Genomic DNA, 17058 nt, shown 5'->3' with positions numbered 1-17058 from the left:
GCAGCTGGAACATTATCCTGGAAACCGCCATAAACTGCAGAGGTGAACTCCAAATGAAAGATCACACAGCAGGGACCTGGAGGTAAGCAGATGGCTTTGAGAACTGGGAGTCTCACACCAGCTACAAGCAAGTAATTACCAGCAAGTCACAGCTGGGCTGGACGACATGAGCAGGTGAAAATGTGACTATGCTAGGGTGACATGCTAGTGTGATCACACTGCCAGCATCCTCTGACACTTCTCCTCTTCCCTTGCTGGCCCTAATGCTACTGAATGTAGGTATTATTTCCTTTAGAGAAATCAGAGATATTTTGCCTTAGGAGGTCTCTAAAAACAGGGGTGGGAAGGAAGTTGCTCTAAAGTGGTGGATGAGTGTAGCTGTCACTGCAAGAGGTAAGGAGCACATCCAGACGACTGCAGAGTTTGCCAAAGTGGCTTTTGAGACCTGGTGAGGCACAAGCTGAGGTTGGGAGGGAGAATTCTTCAGCCAGAGCTTGGGAGGGCAGCCTGGGGCCACAATGTGGGAGTGACATTTCCGCTAGGCTTGGCCATGAGGATAGGAAAATCTGGCTTCCTCACTGCCTGCTGTCCACGTGGGTCTGCACTTGAACAAATACAGACAGACTGTTCTGAAATCTTGGAATATGCCCCCCTCCTGAGTTCCTGGCTGTAAGCCCCAGTTGGGAGGGAGCAGGTAACACCAAATTTCTGCTCCAAAATTGTGGGCTGGGCTGTAAAAGCCAAACCAACTTCAGCAGCCAGTCTGCTCCCTGTGTCTGGCTTTTTTTCCTCCAGCTTCTTTGTCCAATATTTCTGGAGTGTAGGTATATTGGCTGTAGATATAAAGTCTCAGGAAGGACCATGCATTTGTTTTTGTGACTCTCTAGAAATGAGAGCAAAGAGAGGGATGATGATGAAATGTCTTCTCCAGTCCCTGCAAGTGACTGTCAAGTAAGTTTACAGCTCTACATATCCATCATTGTGGGCAACAAGCTGATTTCTGCCTTTGCTGAAACCTGGAAGCTCCTGGCCATTTCCTCATTGCTGGCCCTGGCAACAGGAAGAGGTGCTGAGCCCCCCAGTGCTGAACAAGCTGCAAACTACCCAAAAGTTCTGGCCTGGCCTGCTAGAAATTACTACAGACATCATCCAAGCAAGGTAAATCAGAGCCCACACCTCCCTCAGATACCCTCCCCCTTCTGCATTAGCTTTCCAGCAGTGCTGTAGAGGTCTCCTGCAAAGGACCACCTGATGCTTTTGGACAAAGGAGAGAAAAGGCATCTCATCAATGAAGGCAAACATGCTCTTCCTCCCCGCTGCCTCACCTCTTCCCCCTCCTCGTGCCCATCATGCTGTCTCTTTTTCCTTTTTCTGGCACGGCAGCAATTTGTGACAGATTTGGGCAAAGGCAGGCAGCTCTATCACAGCCAGTGTGCTGGGGATGTCAGTGTCAGATCCTCTGCCTTTCCTGTTTCTCTCAGGGGTGCTGGGATCCAGCCTCTTGGCTCTGCTGGTGTGTGACATGCCTGGCTGGGCTGAGCCACTCGGATCGACGTCTCCCCAGGGTGCTGCTCCTGATGGAGTTTGCAGCAGGAGCTAAAAGCTGCATACAGATAACTCCTCCTTCCCCTTGCTCCCTCTCCTTCCTCCCTTTCAGCAATTCAGAGGGAAGAGGGTGACGAAAATGGCACTTGGATTAAATAAACTAACAGCCAGCACGCAGGGCTTTTAGCTGTAAGTGAGCCAAGTGTCCTGTAACATTAAATAAATGCAAGATTAACCTTCAAGGCTTCCACACTAAATTATTTATCTTGAGAGGCAAAGAGGTCGAGATTGAAACAAAGGGTAAATATTTGAGGAGCGCTCTGCGTGTGCTGGCTCTGTGGCTGTTTGCCCACGGTGCTGCCAGCACTTCCCTGCCGTGGGGACAGCCCTGGGCTGGCTCTGTCCCCAGCCTGCCCTGGGACTCGGCTGTGAGGGAGCAGAGGGGACAGCCCTTGTGCCACCAGCCCTGGAATCCTGCCTGGCAGAGGTTGTGAGGCTGGGGGAGAGCCCAAGTGACCCGAGAGAGGCTGATAAGTTGTTGTGATTTCACTGAGCAGCCCAGGCTCTGCAATTAGCAGTTGCATCTGCCTTCTGTACTGGAGTATTATTAACTGCATGATTTACATCCAACCATTTCTGCAGCCACTGTAGGCAGGGAATTACCTGATAACAAAATATCCTGCTGTTCATGCTAAGTGACAGACTCAGAAATATTAGTCTGTTTAATCAAAGCACTAACAACACCAAATAGATGAAAATATTTTGCCATTCCCTAGCTGATCTCCCCTGTTAAGATCTTCAAGAATTATTCCATCAAAGATATGCCAATTATTTTCCTTTCAGTAAAAAATAATTAAAATGCATCCACTACTGGGAAAGCATGCAGCATCTGTTTAACAGTGAATTGCAACTTTACAGTGTATTTGAAAGTGAGAAACACAAAAGGCAGCTATGGCCAGGACTGATGTAATTAGTCAGCATGCACAACACCTTAAATTACCATCTCTGTACTTTCTAGACCTGCCAGGCTTCAGAAGTAGAAGCAGCCAGGATCTCAGTGTTAACTCATCTGAAAAATCCTCCCCTAGCATACTTTTTCTCTAGAAAATCACAGATTAATGACTGCTTGCAGTGCCCATTTCCTCACCCATGCTCCTGTCCCAACCTGGGACAGAGGCAGAGCAGTGCAGGTCCCATGGACCTCACAAGATCACCACACACTGTGGCACTGCCCAGCACCTGCCACAGATTTTGTGTCACATGCAAAAAAAATGGAGGGGGGAGGGGGGAAGCAATTATAATGCTGCAACCTATCAAATAAAAACATTTCAGCTACTTGTCAATACACCAAATTCACAACATCATATTGGAAGTGTGTGCAGGAGGGAGCAAGACCAGGCTGCCCTCTGCCCCAGGCTGCTACTCAGCAGGAGAGATGGAACTTCTCTGACAGCTTCTCAGTCTGTCCCATCCATGTACTGTGCATTAAACCCCTCGAAAGGTGTAAGGTCAGGGATGGATTTTCTCTGAGTGAAGGGAATCACTGGAGTAGGATTTTACCATCCTTCACAGCAGGGTGTGTGCTTTGGACTGCAGGATCATCTGCTTATGTCCATGCAGCAAAGCCCTGCTGTTCCAGAAATCAAAGGCACTGGCACTGCTCCTGATTCCTCAGTGTCTTTGAGGAGTGCTTTAGATGGTGGGGTTCAGTCTCCAGCACAGAGTGTGGGTGTGCCACAGACTCCCCCCCAGAAATGCTGTATGCTCTCCCTCCTGTTCCTCTGCCCCTTGCTCTCCCCCCTGCACCAAAGCTTCACCCACCACACACAGCCCCAAAGCTGCTTGCCAAAATAACCCTTCCCCCCTAGCACTCCTGTGAGATCCCAAGACACACCCAGGAGTGGTGTAGATCACAGAATCACAGACTAGATGGGGTTGGAAGAAACCTTAAAGACATTCAGCTCCAACCCCCCTGCCAAGGGCAGGGACAACTTTCACTCAACCAGATTGTTGAAAGCATTGCTCAACCTGGCCTTGAACACTTTCAGGGATGGGACATCCATAGGCTGTCTGGGGAACTTGTGCCAGGGCTTCACCAACCTCAAAGCCATGAATTTATTCCTAATATCAAATATAAGCCTATCGTCTTCCAGTTTGAAGCCATCACCCCCTGTCCTATCACTTCCAGGTGACAGCAGGAAGAAAGCTGGGATGAGCCTTACAAAGGGACAAGCCACCTGCCCCTCCTGCCATGGTGATGTGCAAAGCCTTCACTCATCAGCAGATGAAGGCTTTCCCTCTGGTGCCAAAGGGCATAAGTTTTAGGGTAGGGTAGGTGAGGTGACAAGCTGTGAAACCCAAGTGGCACTGAGATTCATTGCTTTCTACCAATTAGGAGCATGGCAATAGGTAAAGAAGCCATAGCAACAGAAACTTGACCTGTTCCATTCCAGAGGTACAGCTGAAGCCTATTCTAGCTGTAATGTAGTCTCTTAACACCTACTGCTATTAATGGTTCCTGCATAATAAGGGGGATTACAGATCAATTATGGATCTGTCACCTCCTAAAGAATATGCCATTAATCATGATCATTTATTTGCAAATTGATTTATAATTTTGCAAATCTTTTGCAAATTACTTTAAATAGCAGAGTGGGGGGCAAGGGACTTTCAAAGGAGACTTACATGCTATTTCCCTCCTTGGCTAATGACCCATTTTGAGCCAAATCACTGCTTGTGCACGTCTGCATATGTATATAGGTATTTATGTATGGGAGCAAACTGGATGAGCCCAACCAAGCACGTGAGTGGCAGCAGTTGGCAGAGAACACATAGGAGAGGGTATCTGTTTCTGCACAGATGCCTTTTTACAGGCTGATTTTCACCTGGGCAGCTTTTACTGATGATGAGCAGCTGAGTATTTGTGTGTGCCTGCCCACTGGTGACACCACTGCCTGGGACACAGTGAATATTCCTTTGTGCATTTCCTTGCCCTTTCACCAAGCTGGTGTGCATGAGATTTGGAGGTTGGGCCCAAGATTCACACCCTCCTCATCTCAGTTGTGCAAAACCTTGCTGTTACACCTCGCTGCAGAGCCAGCAGCTGATTCACTCTGACCAACTAACAGCCCCTTCAGCTGCTTGGAACGTCCTGCAGGGCAGAGCACGGGACAAGAGCACATTGAACCTTTCTCACATCCCACAGTTCAGTCCAGGGCTGGGTGAGCACAGATTAACCCCCTACCCTCCCACCCTCACCCCCAGCTTCTGTGAGGCTCTGCCCTTTTTTCCAGCTTTCCTTTAAACTCACCCCAAAATCCCCTTACCTTCCAGAGCCTCTCCTCTACTCTCCTCATCTCCAGCCTTTTGCATCCATCCCTGCTTCCCACCCCCGTGGATTAAGTAGACTTTGCCTGGATTACAGCTGCCAATCAAGTTCAAGTGCATTTTTAATAGTTTAATTTGTGGCACAAGGTTTCAAATAAAATCATCAAGTGCAGTCGATTAAACTCATTAAGTCCTTATGGACTCGTCTGTGTACTGTGCTGTTATCAGATTCAGAGACATGAGAATTAATTAGGCTGCTGTTATCCTTTGTCTGGATTACTGTGCCAGGCCCAGCAGCTGGGTGTTTTCCTGTGAAAGCATGAGGTCCATAATCTCCTTACCAGCACAACCAGGGAGACAGCGGCCTAAGAGATTTCTCCAGCATTCCTCAAAGATCAAACAATGTGAAACACACTGTTCTTTGACTTGTTTTCTCCCTTCCCCTAGTTTTCTTTCTCTTTCATTCCCCCTACCTGCACAGCACAGCTCATGACTGAAGGCAGTTCCGTGGTGAAAGGGCAGGTGAGTAGCAATGGGCTGCTGGGTAGCAGGGCTCCACACACAAATCATCCCTTCCAGACTACACCAGGGATGCCCTGAGAGGTGCTTCTGCTTCAAAGGGGTGCCCAACAGCCCTAACACTCACCTGCTGGGGCTATTTCTCCACTGCCACATCTGCCGGGTCACTGCCCACATTTGGGGAGAGAGACTAAGGGTGCCCAGAGGGACTAAGGGTACCCCTACAGATCAGAGTAATGTGAAATCACAGCTGATGCACTGCCCAACACACCAGGATGCAGTGAGTTAAGTGCTGACACCTCCAGCACATGCTTTACTTGCTTCTGGCACCAGTGCAGATGGTGACCTGCTTGGAGAGGCAGGTGAGCAGGTGGAAGGACAGTGCAAGCCTCTGGCTGCCAGGTCTGTACAGATCCAAGGTGAGGATGTTCTGAGATGAGCACCCACGTGGGTGCTGCAGTCTGTACTGTGGGGTGTGGTGGGCAGGTGGGCCAAGGTGAAGACAAACAGGATAAATGTAAACACCCTGCCCCTGGCTGGACTTCCACTTGCAGTATTCTGGCCCCTACCCACAGAGCAGGACCCCACTGCACAAACACCAACACTACACAAGATATAGTATACTCTCTATATAATTTGCCCTCTACTCTGCTCTATGGAGCAGAAATATATATTATTTATGTATTTCAACAGGGTTTTTAACAAGGAAAGTCTCTCATTTGTTACACCAACACAGGCAACCAGTGCCTGTACCATGCAAATGCCAATGCAGGGAGCTGAAAAACTGGACCTTGCAGCACAGGGGAGGCTTATGGACTGCCTTCCCACCCCAGCAATACCCACCCACCAACTGAAGATGATACCAGAGAACAATTTCAGTACCACAGGCAGATAAGCATCTCTGACTTTCTAATGCCAGAAGGAATTCGCTGAGATCAGGGATCTGAAAACCTCTCCCCTCATAGTAAGGCTGCATCTCATTTATTGAAGTAGCTATCAGAGAGGAGGGCAGGAGGTGTGAGATCCACAGTGTGTGATGACAAGTGGGTGCCCATGTGTGACAGCTGAGGGCTGCTGCCTCAGTCAGACCTTTGATAGCAAAGTTAACTGGTCCTTAACAAAGCAGTTATTTCCTAGAGCAACCTGTGTGCAGGAGGGCCTTAAAAAGGCATATTGCCAAAGAAGGGTTTATCCAAAAGGCTTTTCTGGTGGACAGAAATCCCTTCCAATGGGTCAGCTGCTGGCAAACATGCTGCAACAAATTTATGAGAACATAACCATACTGTAGAGACGAACTTAATGGACAAAGAAAAGTAATCCTTATTTAGGCTGGCTGTGGGTTCTGTGCTTGCTAACAGTCCTGCTGAATTGCATTTGAGGGGAGCTGAGCTATAGCAATTTCTAAACTAAATCACTTGGGCCTGCCAGTCCTTTTACCAGTTTATTACAGAAATTTACTCACAAGGGTCAGTGACCCCTCAGTCAGTGACTCCCACAGGTGACTTCCTGAGCCACATTAAGCTACGAGCATTTGCTCTTGTTCCCTCTGATGTTCTCTTTCTCTGCTCCTCCTCTCCCACTTCCCATTTCATTCATGGCCAGTGAATCCCTTCTTTTTTCCTCTGTATTGTCAAATCAAGGGAGTAGGGTACAATGTGACAAGACAGTCTCAGAGGAACAATAAGGGATGTGGATGTGAAGGAGCAACAGAGAGGCAAAAGGGCTGGGAAGGGATGCTGGGAAGGGATGCCAAGTAACCTGAATGTGATGGAGGGGAAAGGGAGCTGTGAGGAGCTGCAGGAATGGCAGTAAGGCAGCTGCACTTTTGGGAAAGATAAGAATTTTCACACCTGCTTCTCTGTGCAGATAATATGAAGACAAGGATGAGAGCTCTGTAGACCTTTTGCATCTGCTGCCTCCAGATGCAAAAGGTCTCCAGAGCCATTTTAGCTGCTGAGGTGCAGAGAAAACAATGGCAGCTGCAGGGCATAAGGGGACAAAGAGGCATTAGGATTTGGTACAGAGGAGAAGGACTAAAGGGCAGAGCAGTGATATGGGCAAGAGGGAAAAACTAGAAAGTCTGATGGCACTGAAGGAGATCAAAAAGAGGGCTGTCTTTTCAATGGAGAAGAGTGCACTCCCTCCAATAGTGGGCAGCCAAGAGTGTCAGGTGAATTTTGCTCCCCTTTCCTAAAATTGAGTGTAGACAATCATGTATTCCCTGAGCCCAGATTTGCACTTGGACAAGATGAATCCTGCTGAAACCTTGTGTCACCTTACCCAAACTTGTGCAGGTTCAGAGCACTTTTCTGTAACTGGGCAAAGTCTCCAGGCATAAATCTCACCCTCAGCATTTCCCCAGCAGAAATGTAAGCTAAAGAAATTCTTCAAGAAATATTTAACACGAATCCCTGGAATATAAATTGCTGCAAGTATAAAGGGAACCCAGTCTACAACAGGATTTCTGCCACTGCCCCAGCCCAGCCAACCTCCTCCTGTTTCTACAGTTCTCCACAGATTATTAATCACCAGTGAAACCATGCAGAGGGGGCAGGCTTCCTTTTTCCTTTCCAAGTCCAAAAAAGTCTCCTTGCAGTGTCTCCTTCTCACTGGTTTGTTTTTTCTTTCTTCTCCCCTCATCCACGCTTAAGGAATTGATAAATGTCTCTTTAAGGACGTGTCTGCCGCCTTGCCGCGCACCCTTATAAATCAGATAAATATCTCGAGGATCCTTATCCTGGGAAAATTGAGATAATTGCACTAAATTGAAGAGCCTCTTTTTTTTTTTCCTCACCCCCTCCCATCCTTCTTCTCTTTTCAGCTGGAGTCTCTTGTAGTAACAGGTGTGCTGACTGCTAATTCCTGCACAGGAATTACCCCCTCCATCTGAAGGGATGGCCCTCCATAGCTCCAGGCTACCTCCTGATGTGAATTTTAACCAAGATACCACATCAGTAGGGAACACTTTCACAGCTTTATCTGGGTCTCTCCTGGAACAGCTCACCCTTGCTGGTGCACTTCTGACACCTACCTGCCCAGGAAGCATCTCTGCAGGATGATTGGAGGGTTGTGTCTGTGAGGGGTAGAGCAAGTTCAGCTGCAACACTCCTCTTCTGCCAGGGACTGGTGCTGTAGCTGGAAAAAAGGGAAAACAAAAAAATAAAATAAAATGGAAGGCTGGAGATGAATTGGATTCAGATGAAAGAAGATGAGGCATTAAGAAACAGCAAAAAAACTAGCATGGTAGTCAAGTCAAATTAAGTCAAGTAAAATCAAGTCAAGAAGGCCCTCAGTGATCCTGTGCTCCAAGCAAGTCCTGAGATCTCTTTCAACCCACACCTCTTGGTCCCATGGCAGGACAGAGGAACACTATTGCTATGTGGAGGGAGGCAAGCACTCCAAAATCAGTCCCTATTTTTCATTGTAATCACCATGTGCTTCTTCCCAACCTACAGAAATGAGAACACCTTCCATCAGCAGCACCAGTGACACTGAGGTATTATCCCTGCCCTCCACCAAGGAAGGTACCAAAGCCACCAGAAGAGGAGGGGACAGGGTAGCAGGTGAAGAGATCAAGGAGACAGGGTAGCAGGTGAAGAGATCAAGGAAGAAACTGTCACCTGCTGGTTTTCTCCCAGGTAAAGAAAACTCTACAAACCAGAAACCTACAGCTGTGTTTGGCTTTGGTGCTCCACAGTCAAGCACACAAGAAGATTTGGACTGTCAGAGGGACTGAAGGTGACTGATGCTGCAATCCAAAGGGGATGATTACTTCTCCAAGAGATTTCCAAGGAGCACCTGGCGTCACCAGGGGGGCCAGCAAAAAGGATTTTTAGGTGACTTTGCATAAGACAGGGAGATAAACTCAGCAGGCTCCCAGTGAGCAGAGATGACCCTACATGCAGAAAACTCAGGAGGTGGCAGGCAGAGGATAGTGACATGATGGTGCTAAAGATGGCCCTCAAAACCACAGGCCTCCTCCAAGTACAAATTAGACCTTCCAGCCCAGCCAGCTCCTCCAAAGCCTGCATTGGCTGTGGGAAAGCAGAGCAGACTGGCTCTAAGCCCCAGGAGATAATTGCTGAGCTTGGGCAAGTGGCCTTGAGCCTGCAGGTGGGTTGAAAGAGAGGAGGACAGCAGCTGTTCCTACTTCACCCAGGTCCTCTGTGCCAGGACAACCTTCCTTCATTCCCAGCAAAACACCGCTCTCTGCAAATTCATCAAGGCCCATTCAGTGGAAAATGCTCTCATGTACACCAAAAATAGCCCAAGAGCCCCTGCAGGGCTGAAACGAGATGAGTGTGGTGGAAGAACAAAGTGGTTCAGAGTTGTGAGTCCACTCAGAGCTCTGCCAGCACATCTCTTGAGGAAACAGTTTTAAACTGAAGGACAGTCCATTCAGATTTGATATAAAGATTAAGTTTTGTACAATAAGGGTGGTAAAACACTGCCCAGAGAGGTGGTAGATGCCCCATCCCTGGAAACATTTGAGGTCAGATTGGACAGGGCTCTGAGTAATCTGATCCGGTTGAAGATGTCCCTACTCACTGCTGGGGGTTGGAGTAGATGGCCTTTAAAGGTCCTGTCCAACACAAACTATTCCACATTTCCATGATCTCATTCCACGTTTGGGGTGGAAAGAAACAAATTTTGGGAAGGTGGGAAACAGCATCTCTGAAGCCCTCTGATGAAGAGGAGATGGAAGGAAGACTCATGAATCAACTCCCTCTTTTCAGTTGCAGCCCAAATTTTCTTGCCTTTCCTTGCCAAAATACCAGGAACAGCCACCACAGGGCACCATGCCCTGTACCCAGAATGGCTGCAGTAGAAGTTGGCTTCTCTGCTTGCTCCATGTCATCCACATTGACCCATGGTGAGTTTGAAAGTAGCTTCACCAATCCAGAAAAGGGGGGGTTGGTTCTCCATAGCTCCCCTCAACCCTTGCCCTGGCTCTGCAAAGGGACTGAGCGCAGCTTTCAGTGCCTGTGGGACAGGATGGCTCCTACCCAGCCTTCAGAGCCTCTCCTGGCATCAGCAGGCTCCACACAACATCTCCATTCCTCTCAGGAAGAATAGGCTTGACGGTGTTTTGACTCCTTTCTCAGAGACTCCCACATGGCACTTTACAATACAACTTTGCTCTTAAATACACATCCTGGGCTGCATCCCAGAGATGTGTGTCAGGCAAGAAGTGCTGTCAGTCAGCCCCAGTCACAACACATCAGGGCTTAGGAGAAGTCTGACTGATCGGGACGAGGGGGGAAGGAGCACAGGAACGAGAAGAAAAGGCTGAACAGCAAAAAAAATGAGCAGAGAAAGACAAATCAAGCAGGAAAATGGTACTAACTATTCCATACAGCAAAGGATGTTTTTCTTCTGCAATACAACAGTGCTGTCAGGCACAGAAAAGGACAAAGATGTTCAGACACAGGGTCACAGGGAGGAGGGTGGAGGAGCTCCTGGGAGGGCTCCTGGGCTGAAGTCCTGTGTCTCCTGTCCCTGTGGCTTCAGGCAGCAGGGGCTGAAACACACTGCCACATCAGCAGCATGGCATTCAGTGTAAAGTGAGCTGCAGGGACAAAGCTACCAGATAAAATGTGTGCCTGGCTAAATGCCACTCCAGAGCTGGCTCTGTATATCAGCACCCTCAGCCAAGGAGGACCAAATGGCCATGGCACTGTGGCTGCCTCTCCTGTGCCATGGAGGAGTTCATGGAGCACAGGGAATGTTCACTGCAGGAATGACCATATTCATCACTGAGGCTCAGACCTCCTTGCAGAAGCACTCTGCACTTCTGGCTTCATGGGCTGAGTTTAGCCAGCTCACATAGCACTCTGTTGGATTATTCTTTCATGAAAAGAAAACGGGAATGAAGTGGGTGGTGTACACTCTGACTTCATGAGGCATTTGCTAATCTCTGAGGAGGAATCTCATTAGAGAAATTGAATAGGTCATTAGGGGTAGGGATGGGAAGCTCTAGAAATTACACATCACCTAGAAAAATGACCAGAAGAAATGGGAGTCTCTGTGCAAGCTGGCTCATGGGGAGAAGTGAGTCCATCAGTCTTGCTTCCTTACATTCACCATATTCAAAATCACTGATGTGGTGAACTGACCCTGACTGGATGTCAGGTGCCCACCAAAGCTGCTCTACCACTCCCCTTCTCAGCTGGAGAGGGGAGAGAAAATATAATGAAGACTCAAGGGTCAAGATAAGGACAGGGAGAGATCACTCACAACTCCTGTCATGGGCAAAACAGACTCATCTTGGGGAAATTAATTTAATTTAATCATTTAAACCTTGGGATCCTGTGCTCAATCACTTACTCTCACCTTGAAAGAGAGTTGGTGAGTCAGACCAGTAGGCCCTATAGCTGAGGAGCCAGCACTCTTGCAAGTCACTTTTTTGATCCAACAAAGGAAGAGGAAATGGTTATGGAACAGAGGATATGGAAAGCCTTGTGTTGGGGAAGATGAAACAGGAAAGCCTTATAAATATGATTGCCTGGAAAAAGATTTTGAGAATATGGAAACTATAAGCAAGATTGAAATGAAACAAGCTTTGAGATACCTTAGTTACTGAACAACTGGAAAACAATGGTGTGGTTGGCTGAAGGTGATCCCCTTTTGATGAAACAACACCCTCTGCTTGTAGATAGGTCTGACCCTACTAACTCAGCAGAAGGGGTCCAAAGAGGAGTTTTTAGGGTTTAAAATGTAACACACTATGGTAATATAATTATTCTTATAGGCTGTGTGTAAATGCTATAGGATTTGTATCTTGGACTACATTGGTTAGTGAGAATTAGAATATTCAACACAGAAGAAGATTTATTGTAACAGAAACCTCGCTCTCTCATCCTCTTCACCACGCTCTTGCATTCTTTCTCTTTACCACTCTCTTTACCTCTCTTTCCTGCTTGCTTTTATTCTTTGCTCTCTCTCTCTCTCTCTTTGGGTCTCTCTTTGGAGCTCCTCTTTGGGGCCTGCTCTGAGCTGTGGCTGGCAGCTCCCAGCAGGGCCCTGCACCCAGGCCCTTTGCAATAAACCCCAAGTTCCACCACCTGGCCTCAGAGATCTCTCATCTCCATCCATCCTGACCATCCTACCCCCGTCACTCCTACAGCTTTGCCTTTCCCTGGCTCATCTGAATCATGATTAGAAAGTGCTGCAAAACATCTCTGCAAACCCAAGAGGAAGCCAGCCTGCCCTCAGCCTGTAGGGAGATCAGTCCAACAGCACAGGCCTGCGAGCCCCAGCCCGGCTGTGGCTGGGTTAATGTGACAATCCATTTCTGACAGCGTGTCAATACAAAGCAATTTAGCAGTGCATGACAAATGGACCCGAGGTAAGAGGCAATTTCTGCGCTCTGCTGGGCACATGGAACAGGGACCAGTGAGGCCACAGTCCCAGAGCACACCCAGCTCAGCCTGCCCTGCTGTGCTGGCACCTCAGCAGCCTCACCAGAGAGAAGGATGGCACAGGGCAGCAGCAGGACGCCTGCTGTGGGACACTGACCTGAGACGGCAACAAAGAAGAGCTGAGGGTAGCATCCCATAAAGGTTTTGTTCATTGGGGAGTATTTAAGTATGTAAAGTAACAAACTGGCTGAAACAGAGTAGATAGACTTAAACATACAGATAATTATAAGGTAGAATCTCAGCCTTAGTCCATACCACCCTGCAAGCAGGGAACCACTGGATGAACCTCATCAAGCTGGAGAGGGGCAAAGAGCTGGTGCAGACAACCCAAAAACCTGATTCCAAAAATTTCTTCTTTTAAGATTTCTTCTTTTAAGCCAGACTCAGAGCATGCCTGGATGGGAACCCAAGCACTAACACCATGCTGCTGCCTTCCACCATGTACTCAAGGAGCACATTTCACAGTGGTGCATCTCCCCATGGAGGGACTAAGAGAGGCCATGGGAATTATCAGGGAGGTGCAGAGGGCGTTGTGGGACAGGAATTTGAAGGCATTGGCATCTCTAAAAGCTGACCTGCACTCCTTCCCTCTCTGTCACAGCACAGCTTGCAGGGAGGACACTCATTTGCCTCTTGCCCACATGGTAGCCACCAGCAGCCATCTCAGAGTGCTGCCTCCATGCTGTGAAAGCACATTGGCACAAACACCAGGGCAGGCTTGGAAAAGCAGAGGGTGAGCCCAATCAAGCAAATCTGTTTGCAAATGCAGAGTGCAGCAGCAACGTGCTGGCAGTGCTTATCCAGCGTGATGGGCAGAGGGACACTCCCACCACACTAAAAGCATCTCAGTCTGTCATTATTAAAGCAGAAAACACAACAGATGGAGCCTGTGCCTCCAAGTCCAAGCTTTTGCTCCCTTAAAACCCAGGATGTTGCACTCTGAAGAGTTGATTCAGATCACTCGCTCACCTAGAGAGGCCAGGAGTGCCGCCTCCTCTGAAGGAGTCAGGAGAAATCACACTTGCTGCCTATTTTTTGGATGGAACGACTTTAAACCAGCCTGAGCTTCCCACCCATGCCACACACAAACTCTGGAGGGTGCCAAGAATGGTAATGCAGAAGTCAAAAAAAGGAAGAATGGATAGAGAGAGGAAATATAACATTGTTGTAACTCTGCCAGAACAACATGCTGGTTTAAACCTATCCTTGGACATATTTTTATCTGGGGCATCATGGGATACAACCAGGGAGGCAGGGTTTGAGGTTGGATCCTTTTTGTGTGGTTGCATTAAGATTAAGATTCCCACTTTATTCTGATTTAATAAGCTAGTTAAAGCGTGTTAACAAAATTAAAAACCATTATTAAAGGCAGATGTACTGGTGTACAAATAGTTTAGCATCAGCTCTGACTTTAGATGATCCACAGCTTCAGTGTATGCTTCTAATAACCAGCTGTCACTTACCAGAGATGTGGTAACTCTTATTAAATCCTAAATGGGCATATGGATGTTACATTTAAAGTAGTATTTTCCCCTCCTCACTTCCATCTTTTCCCACAGGCAACTGAGCCAACTCACAAATTTCCTGCATCATTTTTTCCCTTCGTTAATGGGACGCATGTTGAGATCAGAAGATCAAATGATGACCTGTCTTTTTGTTTTTTACATCCATTTGGGAAATCCATATGACATTCTGTGTGTCAAAAGAGTCCTAACACATCCCAGATGCCTCAGCACTAATTGCACTTTTTCTGCTTGAAGCCACCAAGGTCCCCTGAGAAACCATTCAACCACAAGCCCAGTTTGTCCAGCACTGCCCTTTTCCTGAACAGCTTTGCAGTAACAGGCTGGTGTGCCCAGCTCTTGGAGGAGCCAGCACCACCAGCCCAGCACAAACACCTCCTTCAACACAAACTGCATGTTCAGGGCATCTGCAAACTGGGGCGCTGTTGGGCTTGTGAGAGGCAAAATCTGTTTCTAGGGTGGGAGTGGGGGAGAAGGGTTAAGAGAGAAAAACAATCTCACTTGCAAGGTTCCAATAGGACTACAGCAGAAGTGCCAACAAATTGAAAAAGGGCTTGAAATCAGGACAACACTTCTACCATCCACTTTTTTTTGCATCTTTTGCTTTTTAACTGAGGTAAATGCACTGAAGAGTGCAGGAGTCAATGCCTTCCAGCACTGTGGTCTCTACAGGATGCCATCCTCTGCCCAGGGGTCAGCCACATGCCCCAGGCAGGGGGTGATGCCAGAGGGCCCCACCACACTGGAAAGCTTTGCCTTGGTCCTTTTGCCATGAGAAGGAGATGGCACCCTCCTCTGACTCTGTTTTTCCTGACATCAGCAGAGGAAGACAAGGCTTTGGACACACCACAAAGAGCATCTATGAATATGTTTCTGTAACAGAAACAGACTTTCCTTGCCCCCCACAGAGGTGAACAGCTGGGCTGCCTGCCCCAGGCAATGGTCACTGCTGCCCTGGGAAACCGAGGAGAGCATCAGGGCACAATCTCTCCTCTAGGTGCTGCTATCAGCCATAAACACAGGATATTTGTGGGCTAAACCTTTCCATCCTTATATCTGAAGGTCCTGTACATTGTGCTATCAATCATTCAGAGAAATATTAAACTGCTGGAGAGCTGACGATATCATTTGCTATGTTCATTCCCTTGAGGATCAAGCGTCTCAGCCAGAGCAGGAGCAGAGTCCAAATGTGGAGCCTCCCCTATCCCTGATCTCATTACAGCCCTGCTGCTTCCACAAACCCCTTTTCCCTTCAGGTCTCTCTTCCCACAGCATTGACCACAGCTCATAAATTAATAAGTGCATGCATTTTTTAAAATCAGGTTTGTGGCGAGCAGATGTTGAAGATAAAGTAGAGGGGAGAAGGGGGAAGAAAACAAAAACCAACACATACAAACAATTCAAACACTGTGCAATGTTTAACAACATGTAAGTCCTTCAAAGCCACAAACCCCTTGGTCCTTATCCCTGGCTGGATTCACTAATAGATTTGCTGTAGTGCCAGTGTGGAAGGCAGGGGTGCACGAGGACCCAGAACTCTGTTTTGCCTCCAATTATGTGCCAAGTTAAAACTCAGGGAAAAAAAATAAAAACAACCAACCTAACCCACAGTCATTCTTTAATCCTGTGCAGCTTATTAAAAGCAAGAAGACAAGATAATCCACCCAGACTGGTAAATTGGAGGCTGCTCATTCCCTCTCCAGTAGAAATCAGCTCATTTTTTTTCCTGAGGATCCCAAGAGGCTCAAGTCCAGAAGACACTGACAATATGCTACAGAAAGGAAAAAAAAATTTAAAGAGGGAGGTAATTATGGAAAAAGTTCAGAGGAAAACATTTCTGTAGTGCTGCTGAGGCTGAGCAGGAGCTGTCCATGCAGGGACATGACCCTGGTGCTGGAGAGGTGGCAAAAGCCAGGAGGAGCAACAAACCTGGTGGAGCAAAAGTACCAGTGTGGCTGTTTCTCTCAGGAAAGGTGGGAAAGAGGAGGTGTAAAGTCAGCAATGCCTTCAAATGCCCACAAATGTGATGGATGAAGACATATGACAGGATGGAAGAAGATCATTTTGGGCCACCACCACTTGGACAAAAAAATAGAAGTACTCCATTAGGAGAAAGTTTGAATGGACACTGAGATTTCTGTTAACATTATTAATAAAAAGACAGGAACTATGAAAAATGCCCCTTCTAGGAGACTAACTACCAAAATCAACCTAAAAATGCAACAGTGAAAGCTTGCACATCCCAGCTGCAGCAGTTAAAGACTTGAACACCAACTGTAGATGCATCACCAAGACATGATTGTGATTTAGACTCAATATTGGTGAATGATAAAAACAGATGGAAGAGATGGAACTGGAAAATAGCATTGGACAGACTGATTTATTTAAAACTCATGCCTCATTTTGATTTCTTCTAAACAGAACAGACAGAAAACAGCAAAGTGCTGCCTAAAGGTTCCTGGTTTCAAAAGGGCAAACCTAGCCTTGCCTATAAAAGGTAGGCTCAAATGTCTTTGAAGCAAAGGCAAAATTCCCTGGGGACTTCACCCCAAACACAGAAAAATAGTGAAGGAGTAAATCCTGGGTGCCTCCTAACTTGCTAGAATGAGTAGAGCAATGCAGATGAAAGGAATAAGAAGAGAGCAAAGAAAGGGAAATGATTCATCAGCAAAGAGCAAAATTTTAGGGGCGGAAAATAGAAGAGATCGAGTGGGAAATGCCAA

The sequence above is a fragment of the Agelaius phoeniceus genome, chromosome 11, assembly GCF_051311805.1.
Source record: "Agelaius phoeniceus isolate bAgePho1 chromosome 11, bAgePho1.hap1, whole genome shotgun sequence".
In the NCBI taxonomy this organism is placed as follows: Eukaryota; Metazoa; Chordata; class Aves; order Passeriformes; family Icteridae; genus Agelaius; species Agelaius phoeniceus.
The sequence above is the reverse complement of the archived record's forward strand: the minus strand, read 5'-3'. Positions refer to the sequence as shown.